Raw genomic sequence first — 15,873 nt, forward strand, 5'->3', positions numbered from 1 at the left:
CTGCAGAAAGACCCCGGACCAGGAAAGGTTGTCATAACATGTCAGCATATTTCAACACATTTCTATTGTTTCTAAATCTGTTCTGAGTTTCTCTGTAAACCTGAAGCATCAGATCAACCAGTTTTCTGGAACAAGCGCCTGTTTGAATGTTGTCAGCCCGTTAACAGAGGAGCAGGAGGCACATATGAAACCAAATGGACGGTAACATTTGAAGCAGGAGCTACTTTCCATCTGAAAGTTTTCCTATTACATTTTTTCCTTCCACTCATCTTTCCATCAGCCCGGTTGGATGCAGCCCTTTGTGGGCAGCCATCTTTAGGACAACTGTCATGTCGGCCATCTTCCTTTTTCATTTAATGCACAGATTTAACATTTTCCCACTAAGTTACAATAAATAAACTTTATGTTTATTTTTGGTAAAATCCATCTTGATGCCAGCAATAGTACCTAAAACCAACAGCAGGGGGAGACAAAAGCTGTCCAGGCTATGGGTTGAACTGTAAAATAATGTTTATGGACACAAAATGCCACATAAGCGCTGATTATACTGTGATATATGAATAAATGTAGAATCATAGTTCGATCTATTATGAAGTTCCTGATGTTTGGTGCTGAATTTAATCTTGGATGACGTGGAACTTTAAATGTCTGCAGTTTATACAAATAAAAACAGATGGCAGCAGAAGTAAAGCAACGACAAATACAATAATAATAATAATAATAAAAATAAATAAAAATCAAGAAAAAAATTATGAAACTGTAAAACAAACAAAATTAATAAAAACTTCTACAGGTGCTAAACTTCAAAATGAAACAACATACAAGACAACACAAAATGAAGGAAGGTTAAAGCTACTACAACTACAAAAATAAAAATAAACAGAAAGAAAGTTACAGACATTAGAATTAAAAAAAAAACAAAATCCAATAAAATAAAGAGTAAAAAGAAACAAATCAAGAAATAAGAACTAAATTAAATAAAAAATAAAATGAGAAAACAAAACAAAAGAAAAGTTAAATATATAACAGTCAATAGAATAATAATAAAAAAAAAAACAACAAAGGAAGGGAGAAAAACACGCAAACAAACTCAGAAGTTAAACTGCGGACTGACTGACTGACTGACTGACTGACTGACTGACTGACTGACTGACTGACTCGGTCCGGTTCTTTTTCTCCAAGCTGCGGTTCGGCAGGTCAGACAGGAGGCGCTCTGCTCCAGAGGAGTTCTGGTTCTGAAGAACCGATAAAAAGTCCAGAAAGCCTGCTGCTCCTTCAGGTTTCCTGGTTCAGGAGGAAAACTCTCCAAGCCGTCCCCGGTCATCCCAGCGCGAGAAAAACGGGATTTATGTCCCAACCTCGCGATACTCTCCTCCCACCTCGCTCTCTCTCCCTCCCGGCACCGGGGGCGATCAAGCGGCGGGGATGACGGGAGAGTGTCCGGACAGCCCCAGCAGCCCGCGGACGCCCCGACACGCACCAAGCCCTGCGCTCCGTCTGCACTCAGCTCGGCTCCGGTTCTCATGCTGCGGAGGGAAATCTGACCCGGGAACCTCCGGAACCAGCTCGGGACTTCCTACCTGTTCAGCCATCAGCTGCCCGACTCCCCGCTGAGGACCCGCGGACACCCGGCCGCCTGTTTCTGGAGTTACCGGAGTTTTAGTGCGGGGCGATGCGGGAGCGGGCGGAGTGAAGCCGCCCGCCCGGTGCGCACTGCCTGTTTCCCGGGTGGAGAGGCGCGCAGCTTTCCGCCGCTCCTCTTCATCACTGCTTCTTCATCTGTTTGGATTTTAACCCCGCGGGTCAGCCGGAGCTGGGCGCCCATGGATCCGCCGCTCCGCGCCTCCTGTGCGGGTCAGTGAGCGGGACGCAGCGGGATGTTGTGATTTAAACCCGCAGCTTTTACCGCAGGACTTTCACATGTAAGTAACCGCATTTATTCTCCTCATTCTGGCTGCTGAGGCGGCGCGTCTGGGCGCGAACTCTGACCTTTGGGTTCATCCTGGAAACTAAAATCGGCAGAAATTCAGAAATATCGCTTTTATTTCGTGTTTTGTTTCCTGATGAAAGTTTAAAAAAATCACTTAAAGCAGAAAAATCCAACAGAATCAAACTTTTACGCACAGAAATGTGTTTTTATCTGAACCATCTCCAGCCCGGACTACGGTTCCGGTTTGGACGCAGTCAAGGCGCTGAGTCTCCTGCGCAGCTTCGAGCCTCTCCTGAGACTCGGTTCCTACGCGACCGAGCCGAGCCGAACCGAACCGAACCGCCGCTCTTTCCATTAATTAGCGGCTGTTTGTTTTCGCTTCTGCTCGTCACTTTCTGGCCTGTTTACGTCTCCAAGCGGACAAACTTCTGCTTTTAGGTCCTGATTTCCATAAGCTGACATTTACTGAGGTCCGGGAATATTCATAACTAATGTCACAAACTGCTGGGCTGCGCAGAGACAGCTTTATTTATCCTGAATATTCTTCAGGTGTTTCTGGGCAGAAATGCAGCAATAAAATAACCACAAAGATTTAATCTGTATTACATTTCTGCCTGTTGATGTTAAAATTTGTGTTTCATATTGAATTCTTGGCCGTTTATTCATGACTGAAGCAGATTCGTTTTGCTGTTGGGAGAAGAAATGAAGCGTAAAGGTTGACCTTTAACCTTTCATGTTCCGCAGCCTCTTTTTATTTGTCACATAAGATGAAAGAGAAGCTGCAGAAATAATCAGATTTGCATTTTATTTTATTAACTGATCATTTCTGTGCACAAGCATCCATCAGGTTCCATATTCTGTTATTTTTCATAAATCTATATAATTACTTTTTCTGTTCAGCTCCAAATGTTAAGAATTACCTGATTAATTTGTTAATATTGTCATATTAACAATATCTCAATCTGACCTTTTATTATATTACAGATTAATAAATGCTGATATTTTTCTCTTATCAATTTAAGAAGTGAGTTTAATTTCCATGGATATTAAAGGTTTAGCTGACAGTAGAAATGAGCAGATTTGTGTAAAATTTGCAGTTTTTCTGTATTTGAGCTGCTGGGAAACAGAATTATTGCTCCAAATGTTGCCTGGTTTCCCTGCGTCTCGACTCCGGGCGGTCCGGTTAGTCCGGATCCATCCGGTGGGAGAATCCCGACGGGAACGTTTCCCTTCAGGTGGAGCTGGGTATGGAGACGTCCGTTAGGATGAAAACCAGGCAGAGAAAACACGATGTGACGACTGTAAACAGCCAGGACTCGCTCGGCTCCGTCCCTCTCAGTCTGGATCTAAATCCCCGTCAGGAAAACCGATCCTGATGCTCTCAGGGTGGAGGAATATTTTTAAGGGTTGGGATTGTTTCTGAGTTTCTCCTGCTGAATGTCAAACTGCTCCAGTCTTTGCTCTGACTCATGTTTTGTTTTTATGATAATTCAGAATTTTATGCCTGTTTTCTCTGGAGATTAGAGGTAAAATCACAGATTTTTAAAAGCAACATTAATCTGTCAGTGATTTCAGACTATTTGAGTTTTGATTATTATTTCAGAGCAGATTTTTGATGCACAGATGTGAAAAATAAACCCAGAGCCTCATAAAAACAATCTGACGGATACAGAAAGAGTTTCATTTTTATTTGCTGTTATTTTGTAATATGTTCCTATAATGATATCCGACTAGGTGTCACGTTGAGTCATATTGTGATATATTGGCTTAATGCATTGTATTCCCGTAGTGTGATATTATTATCATAGTATCAAATTGCATCACATCATATGGGCTCATATTCTACTGAATCATATCGTCATGTTGAATCAGTTCATTCTTAACATGAACAAGTTCTAATCCATTTCATCCAGGTTCATAAAAACATTCATTCTTTCATAATTCAAAGCATTATTAAGTAAATAAAATGGATTTTATTATTTTGTCTATTTACTCGGTTCAGTAAATCCAGAGGATTAGTTCAATCTCTGGTGTAAATTCGGCTAATGAAAGGCGTTACAGTTCAGTTTGAAGTGAGTGGAGATCCAGCTGTTACATATCTGGTTCCCACAAAACCTCTACAGGACACAAAGCAGCCGCTCAGTTTTCACCTTGAAGGAAAATGTTGCTGCAGTTGCTCTTCTGTGTGGAGCGGTAACGATTCGAGGACCTCCAGTTTTAAAACACCTGGATGCTTCGTTAAATTACGTTTTTCTATAGCACTGTGTTCCCGCCGGACGATTATTAGTGTTGCGCAATGCTCGCAATGCTAAGTGCGGTTAGCAGCTACGGACGGAGACGCCGCGGGACGGAAAACAGCACCGCTAAGAAAGAGACAGGAAATGTCGAAAGTGAGGAATTATTTCAAACTAAATGGAAAAGGAAACACAGCAGGAAACATCCGCTACGCTAACAGGTGACGTAACTTTTATCTGTGAGTATCAGTGCAGAATCTGGCATGTGGGACGTGCCGTGGTGACGTAGGGACAGCGCGACCCAAGTTTGGAGGCCTTGAGTCCTCCGGCGCGGGTTCGATTCCCGGACCCGGCATGTCTTCTCCCCTTTCCTGTCAGCCTGCCTTCGTATGAGGGACACTAGAGACACTAAAGACCCCTGGAGGGGCAAAAACAACAAAGAATCTGTCATGTTGTTCCAGTACAACGACATACATTTAGGCTAATTTTACAGGTACTAACTGATTAACAAGACTAAAAAAATAAATAAATTAGAAGTATATATTTTATAAATATCTTTCAGACGTCTAACTTGATGGAAAGCGATATTTGAATCGTTTTGCATTTTAAACAATACAAAGGTTTTTTCTTTATTAGAAATTAGTATCATTTTCTCTGCTATGTTAAGTAGCTACCATAGAACGGCACCATTTCTTATTAATCAATTGCCAGAATAATCGATAGATAACTTGATAACAATAATCGTTTGCAACTTTAATGCAGCAGATATCAATAATTTCCCCCTAAAGATTTGGTGTAAATGTTTTATTCGTTTCCTAGCAGAGCTGTACTCACTCAGTGAACTTGATTTGAGTTTTCTGGATCATGAGCAGTACTGTGTCTAAAGTTTGGTTCACAGGCGCGATTTTTTTGCCGATTTTTGTCTGGATTTCCCCTTCAGACAATCTTAAAGACGGTCGATTATCGGGACGCTCTGAAGAGTCATGAAGACATTCGTGATGTGTGAATCGGGGATATTTAACATGTTTCTGACGGATTTTCGAGTGTTTTTTCCTGTTGAATATTATAAAACTATAGCCGTTGCTTCTAAATCGTTGGCCATGTTTGTTTACGCTGAAACCGCGAGAGAAATCGGTCCGTGTTCTTTTCCACACGCAGCAGGACCAAACCTGTTTTATCTGGTTTTATCGTCATGTTTGGTGTCCCTCAAGTTTTAAACATCAACAGAGAATTTAAAACTCTGTCCAGGTATAAAGTGATGTAGTATGAGATAATTAATGTTATCAAACGTGTCTTCTAAATCCCATCAGGCTTTTAGAGTTAAAAACGGACTAAAACAATGAAGTAATGCAGCTACAATCCAAGAAACTCCATCTGATTTACAGAGGAACTAAAAGGGATTTTTCATTAAAATATCAGCTTTGCTCTGCAGGTTTATTGAAGCTTGTAATTCCAGTGCTGCTCATTCTTCTGAGCAGCTGGACTGCTGTGGTCCAGGTTGTCCCTCTCCCAGGTGAGCGGTGGGCGGGGCCTGCTGGCCTCAGGTGCTGCTGCGGTGGCAGGATTTAAATAAAGTTGTGGAAAAGAAGAGGCGCGTGGTTTCTAGATCTGCAGCGAACCGTCAGCAGCTGCTGTGACAACCTGCCACAGGTGTGTGTGAGTGTGTGTGTGTGTGTGTGTGTGTGTGTGTGTGTGTGTGTGTGTGTGTGTGTGAGAGTGTGAGTGTGTGTGTGTGCGTGTGTGTGAGTGTGTGTGTCCTGGTTTGCATGTGTGCGGAGTGTGTGGACGCATCTCGGAGTGTTTGTTCAGAGCAGCAGACCTGAACGTTTATAATGCAGACAGCAGCAGCTGTTTGGGCAGATCTGAGATCAGATTTCTGCTTTTATCTGAACAGCGGAGCAAACAGAAACCACACAGGTTCTGGTGATGATCAGAACCTGGTTCTCTGGTTCTGGTTGTGAGGAGGTTAAGCGTGGTGGGAGGTTTTCCTGGAACTGCAGCAGGAAGTTCCTCGTAATGTTTTGTGCCTCCAGAAACCGCAGCGCGGTGTTTCCTCTGCTCACGGCTGAACATCCCGCCCGGATCGGATCGGGTTCCGCTCAGCCTGCTGCTGCTTCAGAGGCTCAGAGCTTCAGGAGGACTTTAGATTTAATAACTTTATGATTTTCAGGTTTTTTTGTTCATTTTAGCTGCAAAATTGAAACAGACGCTTTTCATTCCTGCAGATTTACAGTTAAAAATGGAACGTAGTGAAACATCTTTCTGCAATGACAGATCTCTGATTCACTGAACCTTCCATCCATCCATCCATCCATCCATCCATCCATCCATCCATTCATCCATCCATCCATCCATCCATCCATCCATCCATCCATCCATCCATCCATCCATCCATCCATCCATCCATCCATCCATCCATCCATCCATCCATCCATCCATCCATTCTCCATCTTAATGATGTTTATCCAGTGACGTTGTTATGGTGATTTTCTCCTCGGGGAAGACAATAAGTGTGTTAGATTTCCTCTGAGTGTGTGTGTGTGTGTGTGTGTGTGTGTGTGTGTGATGGATTATAGGCAGCAGTCGGTTCTATAAAGTTCTGACCGGGTTCAGAGGTCCATGTCTGCAGAGCTTTTAACAAACAACTTCAGCTAATTATATAAAACAAATCTGAAAGCTTTTTATTCGGTTATTAGAGGAAAGCAGTTAATTATATTCCACCGCAGCGTTTCAGTCGCTCCTTCCCTCCAGCTCCAAACTTACATAAGCGACAGGTTTTAATGGGATAAAACAATCAGAGAAAGTGCTGCGGCGTTTAGAGCAGCTCCAACTGCTTTTGTCAAGGCGCCTGGTGGCGCCGGCGGTCCAGAGGTCCAGAGGCCGGTGCTGCTGCCGCGACTCGCAGCAGAAATACCAGAGCAGCATGTGTCAGCCGTAATCCACTGTCTCCATCCTCTAAAGGGAATGTTCACGGCAACAGACGGCGGCTTAAACTGGAACAAAGGAGGCCGGGAATAAATCCTGATGGACCTCCAGAACCGGGTTTGGTTCTGCTGACTCGGCTCTCTGGATCACTCTGATGGATTTAAGTTCCTGTCCAGTTAAAAGTCTGGGCTTTTATTTTGTTTGGACCATCAATTTCCTGTCACTAGCGGTGCACCGATTCATCAGCGCCGATTTTTTTAATTTCATGAGATCAGCTGATGAGAAACGATCCTGGAGGGAAAGTGAAAAGTTTCTGCTTGAGAAATGATTCCAGTAAAAACGTATCTGATAAAAACTGATCCAATTACTGCAGTCGGTGCACCACCGGTCCGGTTGGACCTGGACCGGTTCCGTTACGTCCTGCTGTCGGACCCGGACCGGTTCCGTTAAACGGGTCAGAACCTCCCGTTTTGAGCTCAGATTAAATTCGCTCGGCTCATTCGGGCTTCTCCTCTTCAGCCTTTGATGAAGAATCCAAACACCTGATCCCGGCCTCGGCTCTGATGAATTCCCATTAATGCGTCAGAGGTCAGAGGTCGCAGCAGGACGCCGCTGCAGCATGTGTCGTGTTGTGTCGTGTTGTTGTGTCGTGGATTTTGCAGGAAGCAACTGAGTGCTGATTTATCTCCATCTGCTCCGGGACACGTGGGGCGAGGGAGCGTGAATCAAACGCACCTGCAGTCTGGATCAGAGCGGGTCGGTCCGGTCGGGTTGGAGGAGTCAGATCCTCAATCAGACGATGACCTGAACCTCCTTCAGCTCCTTCAGGTCCAAAAGGTTCTGATCACAAGGAGGAAAAACATCTGCAGGAATTTAGTCTGTGGTCATTAATGCTAACTAAAAAGCTAGCTGAGCTAATGCTAAAGCTAACTCTAAAGCTTTCTTCTATTGCTGCAGCGGTACGCTAACATTGCATTTAGAGGACGCTAAGGCTAACGTGCTAGCCTTAAACATTAGATCTACTAACACTAAATTGCTAATCAAACATAGCATTTTAAAGATGCTAAGGCTAAAGTGGTAAATGTAAACATTAGTTCTGCTAAAGCCTTAGTAATAAGGGAAAGCTAATGCTAAGTGCTAGCCTCAGTCATGTTGATCCCCACACAATGTGTCCTACAACAGGTTCACCCCTTCAAAATAAGAGCGTGAATAGCTACTGAGCTACTGAACTTTATGTAACTGAAAGTTTTGTTCATATTTGTAATGAATCCAAAGCACTGGGATTTTATTAGATCTTCTCCTGACTGATACCTTTTGACTGGAAAACCCTGAAGTTTGTTTTTCTGCGTATTGAAGCCACATTAAACATTTGGAAATGATTTTATCTGGATCCATTTTCTAAGTAATGAAATCTTGTGTGAACTGTGGAGCCGCTGCAGATCGAAATGTGATGAAACGTAGAAAAATCCAGATTTCTCCAGTTGGACTCTGGATGTCATGCATCAGTTTTCTGCTGTTTTGTGATTTAAACGCGGTGGAGGAAGAAGTGAGTCTTCATGCTGAGTCTGGTTGAACCTTCAGGGTTAATGAAGAACAGCTGCAGCGGCCTATTAAAGGCCGCTAAAATCACACACGGACGCGCCGACCCGACGCGACCCCGGCTGACCCTGTTTTAGGGTCTCATGATTTACCGGCGGCGCCTGCAGGATCTCCTGCCTGACGCTCCTCTTCCTCCACAGACCAAAACATTTAAAGGTGATTTTATTCCAGAAATCCGTTTCCTGGAACTTTTCTGTCATTTTTCAGGATTTTCTGATTTTCTCTCCTGAACTTTATCAGTTTCCAGCTCGTTTATATTTAGTGTTTAATTCACTCTGAATTAAACACTAAATGTTACTATGGCAACAGTGATGAACCCGGATGGATCAGATATATATCAGATATCGGTATCGGCCCAGATGTTCTGATCGGTGCGTCCTCCATGTTTCCATCGGACCCAGACCTCCAGAACCAGAAGGTTCTGCTGCAGTTCAGAACCGGTTTCCCTCTGAACCATCGGGTCAGGAAACGAGAACCGGTTCTGTTCAGAGAAACAAACATTCACAACATCCAGCCAGTTTAACAGGTTTCCTATTGATTCTGCCTGTCTCCTCACACACACACACACACGCACACACACACACACACACACACACACGATGCGACCCAGTTCCAGCCCGCCTGTCTCCTCCGTTCTGTTCTCCGTCTCAGCGCCGCGCCTCCTGCTGCTCTCGGGTCGCTCCCTCCCGGCTGAGTGGGTCACTTCCTATTAGGACCGGGTTCTGCTTCAGCACGTCTGATTGGCCGATTCGGGCGCCATGGCGATGAGCCCCAAAGCTCCGCCCACATGTTGGGATGCACAGAAACACAAACCATCAGGCTTTAATGAGTCAGAGGGAAAACGTTTATCCAAAGAGAGCGACTCCAGGTTGTACACTGTAGCTAATCTGAAAAGTGTGGAGTGCTTTTTTTCCCTCTCCGTCCCATAATATGGATGTTCAGGGAGGTGAAGCTTCGCCTCAGCTTTTCCTCCAGGACTGATTTACCTCCATCCTTCAGCTTCCTGTCCCACAGCATGATGCTGCCACCACCGTGTTTAGCCAAAGGGATGGAACATTACTCCATCTGTGACAAAATGTTTCTCCTGTTTGGTAAGAGAAATAATCTGCCAGTGGAACTGGATCATTTAATGAGACAATTGAGCCAGAAATGTTCTGGACCGTTTTGTTTTTACAGTGTATCGGGCCGCCATGTTAAAACCCAAACTGGTTCTGTTCTGGACCATTTCCTGGTTCCTTCAGAGCGGCCAGCAGAACCACGGCGCTGCAGTTTGGACCCGTTCTGGGTCGGTTCTGGTCCGGTCCAGAACGGTTCCTCTGTTTCTGCAGGTTTTCCTGCTGCGTATCGCCATGGAAACGGTTCATCCTGCCTCTCATTTTATCCTCCTGTCCTCGTTGTTCTGAGAATTAAAACTTTTCTGCCTTCATTCTGTGGAAGGACGAGCTTTCAGAACCGGCGAACCGGATCAGAACAGGTTTCTGTTATCCTGCTTCACTCTGCAAACTTCTGCCAAAAACTTTTCAAACGGAGAAATTTAAAACTTGCTCTACAAAATTTAAGATAAAAGAACAATAATAATTTAAGCTGATATTTGTTCTAGTTCACCAATTCTGCAAATCAAGAAGATTCAACATGAAATAAACATTTTGAAAGTTTTATTTATTCTTATTTTTTGGTAAAAATAAAAAGTTGCACTACATCTTAAGAAAAATCCAATTTGAAACAATAAAAATTTAAACAAATAAAGAGAAAAAAACCCAAAATGTTTGAACTTCATTTAGATACAGATCTTAAAATCTAGATAAAATCTACTGGGTGGAAACATTAAAATTAAAATTGTAACTTTAATTTTATTCATCAGAATTGATTAAATATTGATCATTCTAAGGTTCTGGTGAAATTTCAGCTGCCGGATCCGACCTGCTGGTTCCTGACACTGAGACTCCTCCATGTAGCCATCATGTGAATGAAGCTCTTCCTCTCCTCTTCCTCCTCTTCCTCCTCCTCCTCTTCCTCCTCTTCCTCCTCTGTCTGCTGCAGAACTGGAGCAGAACGGTTGGAAGTGACGAAGCTAAAACTGGTGACGAGCCGCAAGTCTGACCTGCTTTAGAGCTAAATTAAAACGAACCTGAATATTGACGCCTAATGAAGGCAGGAGGGTGTGTGTGTGTGAGTGTGTGAGTGTGTGTGTGTGTGCGTGTGTGTGTGTGATGGCGAGGCTAAAACCCGATCTGAATACGCAGCAGGAACCGGGTCAGAGTTCAGGTGGAACGGGTCGTTTCTGATTCAAACTGGTCCAAACAACAAAATGTTGTTTTTGTTTTTGCTGAATCAGGGATGAAACCCGTCCTGATTGGACCTGCGGATCTCCACCATCAGAACCGCCGTCCAGAGGTCAGCCGGGTCACAGGAACCTGGACTTTCCTGATTCTGTTGTCATTTGGATCTCTGATCCAGTTCGTCCACACAGAACTTTTCTTCCTGTTTTCTGACCAATCAGAGAGACACGCCCACTCTCCCAGTAGACTTGGTTCTGACTGGTTCTGGAGAAACTGGACCTGATGGTTCTGGAGAAACTGGACCTGATGGTTCTGGAGAAACTGGACCTGATGGTTCTGGAGAAACTGGACCTGATGGTTCTGTTTAACCTGTCGGACCGCCTGTGGTTCTGCTTCCTGTGAGACGGTAATCACCTTAGCAACAAGCAGCGTAGCATTAGCTGCTAGATGTTAGCTGCTAGCTGTTAGCGCAGCTGAAAGGAGGAAGCTGGTGGAGTGTTTGTTTCTATTGGGCCGGTTCTGGTCGGGTTGAGGGCCAAAGCTGCGGGACACACCCATCATCAAGGTGTGTGTTGGAGACCAGAAATAAACACACTTAGCTTTGTCCCTGCATGGAGTCACTGATACATAACTCTGAGTGTGTGTGTGTGTGTGTGTGTGAGACTGAAACAACAACAAGCAGAAGATGGGAGGTCTCACACTCCACAGGCTGGTAATTTCCTCTGGGTGTGTGTGAGTGAGTGTGTGTGAGAAAGTGACAGCTGAGCGACGGAGCGCTGACACAGGAGAGGAGGAACGACAGAAATGTTAGGAAGGTGGAGGAAGAGGAGGATGAAGAGGAGGAGGGTGGATAACAGGCAGGAGAGGAGGAGCAAAAACAGGGATGATAAATTTCTTTTAGTTTTATTATTTCCGTCGTTTCTGTATTTTTGTTCTTTAATTCGGGGATTTTGAGATTCATTCAATTTCTGATCATTTAAGTTTTTGATAATTTTTTTTTTTACATATTTTTGTTTCGTTTTCCACAAGCTATTAGTTACTAATTTAATTTTAAATAATTCTTACTTTTATAAATACTTAGTTACATTTTTACAGTTTTTTTCTAGAATGAAAATCAGTAAAAATTGATTTGTAAATGGATTTATTTGTTTAATTGTCATTAATTATTATTAGAATCATACTATTAATAATAATTCTATAATTTATAAATTGTATTGTAGTTCAATCACAATAACAATCTTAAATAATATTAAATATTTTTAGCATTAATAACTGATTCATATATTTGATTTCTGAATATCAAACATGAATCAGTTTGATAGTGTTTTATATAATTTATATATTGAATATATAATTTAAAATGTTTTTAATGTTTTTAAAATGTTTTATTTCCATATTGTTGGAGGAATCAAACGTTTCCTGGATGTTCAGAGTGAAACTGTTTCTCTGGCCAAACACACCAGAGGGACGTCCCCGTCCCCCGGAGACAGCGGCACAAAGGTGCAGCGCGGGTTGCCAGGTTGCTGCTGCGGGTTGCCATGTTGGTGTGGGTGTCAGTATCAGGCTGAACAGATAAACAGCTGCAGAGAGAGACGCCAGCTGGACGTCCAACTCAGACGTCCTCTTTGTCTTCAGCTTGTCTGTTTCTCAGTGTGTTTTAACACACACACACACACACACACACACACACACACACACACACACACGGGAGGTTACAGTGAAGAAGCTTCTTCTACTGGACCTGATGAGGATAATTACCCACAATGCCATTTGCTGTTTGGAGCTTTAGCATCAGATGAGACGGTTCCTTAATTTATGACTTCTTCTGTTTTCTTCTCCTGTTTTCTTTTGCTCGTTCATTCTTTGCTCTCCATCTTTTCTTTGTTTTCTCTCTTAATCTTCCAGATTTTTCATTTTGTTTTTGATATTTTTTCTTGCTCATAGTTTGTATAAAACAGTTTTTTCTTTCTGTCCTCTGAGCCAATCAGCTGGCAGTTTCCTGGATCCTTCCCAGCCTCCTGATTGGCTGACAGCAGTGATGATTAGTGGTTTAGAGTTAGCGCAGTTAGCTTTCAGAAACCCAAACATCCATCCATTGTCTATACACCCTTGTCCCTAATGGGGTTGGGAGGGTTGCTGGTGCCAATCCCCAGTTGCGTTCCGGGCGAGAGGCGGGGTCACCCTGGACAGGTCGCCAGTCTGTCGCAGGAAACCCAAATATTAAGTTGTTTTTTTGGAGTTCTGTGATTTGGACCAGAGATAAAGACAGTGATGCGTTCAGGGAACATCTGGAACGTTGGATAAATGCGATACTTTCACTGGACGCTGCAGGTCTGATGTGAACTCATGGACCTGCTCTAGATTCCTAATTACTGCCCATTTTCCACTCGCAGTCTGCGTTAATGTTTTTTATTTTTTCTTCCATGTTTGTTTAGTTTCCAATGTATTTTATGGTGGTTACCATGGTTACCTCTCTGCTATAAAACTGTTAGCGCCCAGCTGGGGGTCGCATGTTCTCCGGTTCGTCTCAGAAACGAGCGAGACGCTTCAATATTTACATGTTTACATCGTAGATCAAATCAGAAAACAAAATGACGGTGAGATCATCGTCCAGTTTAACGCATTTATTTAATCTTATAATTTTAAGATTTATAAATAAACTTCAGGGAATATTTCAGACCGACAGAGTCCAGGAGACAATTTTAATCCTCATGATTATTGGAAATATTTAATTTGAAGATCTGTTGATGTTTTTTCTTTTAGTCTGGACGTTTTAGAGCCTGAATGTTTCTCTGTTGCCTAATAATTCTGCACGGCTCAAACCAGGATCCAGTCGGAGGAAAACTTATTCACTGAAACGGCTCCAACATCCAACACTCACACTCCGATGCATGCATGCTGCACATGCAAACTCATGCAAGGACACATAGCTTTCTATTTCTGTGTCTGTATCTCTTATTTCAGCCTGTTGTTCTCTGTTTATCAATTCACGTCCTGCAGCTCCTCCGTCTGAATTTATTATCCACGCTCCAAACAGCAGAGTTATATCTGTAGTAAATACAGTCGTGCCGTCGTGTTCCTGCCTGGGCGACGACTCCTTCAGGGGTTTTCAGAAATCTGTGAGATGGACAGCTGCACGTTTCCTCAGCGGCTGAGGTGGTAAAAAGTACAGCCACAAAATGAGACGGCCAGGAGGAAACGAGCCGAGTCGACCTGATAGTTGATGTTCAGAAAGGAGCAGAGAGAGGAGGTGGAGAAGGAAGGAAATAAAGATAGAAACAAAAAGACTAAAGAAACCAAGACAGTGATGTAGAGAATGGAAAGATACAAAAATGAATAAAAATATCTGAAAAAATGGGAAATTTAAGAAGTTCTGTAAATGCAGGGGTGAAACTAAGAGGTGCCCTGGGGTGCCCACTGCCCTCTTCTCCCTGAAAATCTAATTTTGTTAATACATTTTTATACAATTTAAATGGACCACTAAATATTTCATGGAGTTTAAATATGGAAAAATATATAAAAATAAAGATTGGATCACATTTATAAAACAGAATGAATATTATATCTTTCTGTTATTCATCTCTATATGTTTCTGTTTGCTAACAAGGGAGGTCAGTTAGACTGACAGAGATTGGTTGAAGTCTAAAAAAACAAGCAGTTTTTTGTATGTTTCTTATAAAAAAAAGGCTGAATGAATTTATAACCGTATAGTCAAAGTCACATTTATTACAGCGTTTAGCTCAAACAGCTAGCCTGTCAATGTTTGTTCTGCTGAACCAATCAACCAAAATCACCAGGTTCATCATTATGGGATGTTTATATAAAAGTCAGACTGGCCTAGTCAAAGTCCAGACCTAAATCCAACTGAGAGTCTCACATAAATCAGAAAAAATCCCTTAAAACATCTTTAAATGTTTTTACAGCTGAAGGTTGTTGATCATCACCAGGGTTTGTAGCGGCTAGCGGCGGCTAGCAGCTGCTGCTAATAATAAGGCTGATGCTAGTCCCAGGACACGCTGCCCAGTTTGTGACGTCTGAGCTGCAGAATATGATGAGTTCTGCAGGTTCTGGTTCTGGCTGTAGGACTCTGGGCCGTCGTCCAGCTACGTGCCACTGCAGAAGTGAATCCCATTTCTAATTTGTTTTCCTTTCAGAACGTTTTCTTCAGGTAGAAAATGTTCAGATGGATCCTTTCAAGCTGTTATTGGAGGTTTTTGTTGGATGTGAAGCGTCTTTCTTCCTCCTGGAGGGTCTAACGACGCCATAAAGCATTTTATCTGCAACGCGACCTTGACCAGAACATGAACTGATGCCAGCTCCTATACGTGTGTGTGTGTGTGTGTGTGTGTGTGTGTGTGTGTGTGTTAATAACCTCAGCCAACACAATCAGTCCGGACTGTAGCTGAGACAATAGAGCCCGTTAATACAGAAATGAGGATGCGCGCTCGCTCTGTGTTGACTTGTTTTTGTCTCCATGTTTTGACCTTTCTGGGATAAATCACTCTCTGGGTTGCCATGGAGACGCACGATGTCCCAATGGCTCCAAACGGGTTTTTTTTTAACCAACAGTCCAGGAGTTTGTGATTCTGAAAGCGTCCAGTACGGTGGTCCATAAGGACCAAAACACGAGGCTAATGGGAAGGTTCTGGTACCGAACAGGAACCAGTACGGCCGTTATGATGTCATAACCTGCTTCAAACCATTAGCATCAAGCTACATGTTTTGTTAGCAAGCTAAATGTTTAACTTCATGACTAAATGTCTCGATAGCAAGTAAAATACTTAGTTTATAAATTATGTATTTGCTTCAAACTAAATATTTATTTCAAAAATCCACCATTTTGTTTTCCGACAGTCCATCTCTGGTTATCGGCAAGTTAATTTATATATTAGCTAATTAATAATTA

The 15,873-nt window shown here is 42.9% G+C and overlaps 1 protein-coding gene across 3 annotated transcripts in view; it reads left to right on the forward strand.

Annotated features, from left to right (window-relative positions):
• Positions 1–1,389: 1,389 nt before the first annotated feature.
• LOC122824367 (sodium channel protein type 4 subunit alpha-like) overlaps positions 1,390–15,873 on the forward strand; it is a 97,410-nt gene continuing 82,926 nt past the window's right edge. For 2 of the 3 annotated variants that reach the window (XM_044104892.1, XM_044104893.1), the window contains exon 1: positions 1,390–1,922. The gene's annotated coding sequence lies outside the window, so the exon portion shown is untranslated. The remainder of the gene's footprint in view (positions 1,923–15,873) is intronic. The other variant, XM_044104891.1, reaches the window with a different exon arrangement.

This window comes from Gambusia affinis, linkage group LG21, assembly GCF_019740435.1.
Source record: "Gambusia affinis linkage group LG21, SWU_Gaff_1.0, whole genome shotgun sequence".
Classification (NCBI taxonomy): domain Eukaryota; kingdom Metazoa; phylum Chordata; class Actinopteri; order Cyprinodontiformes; family Poeciliidae; genus Gambusia; species Gambusia affinis.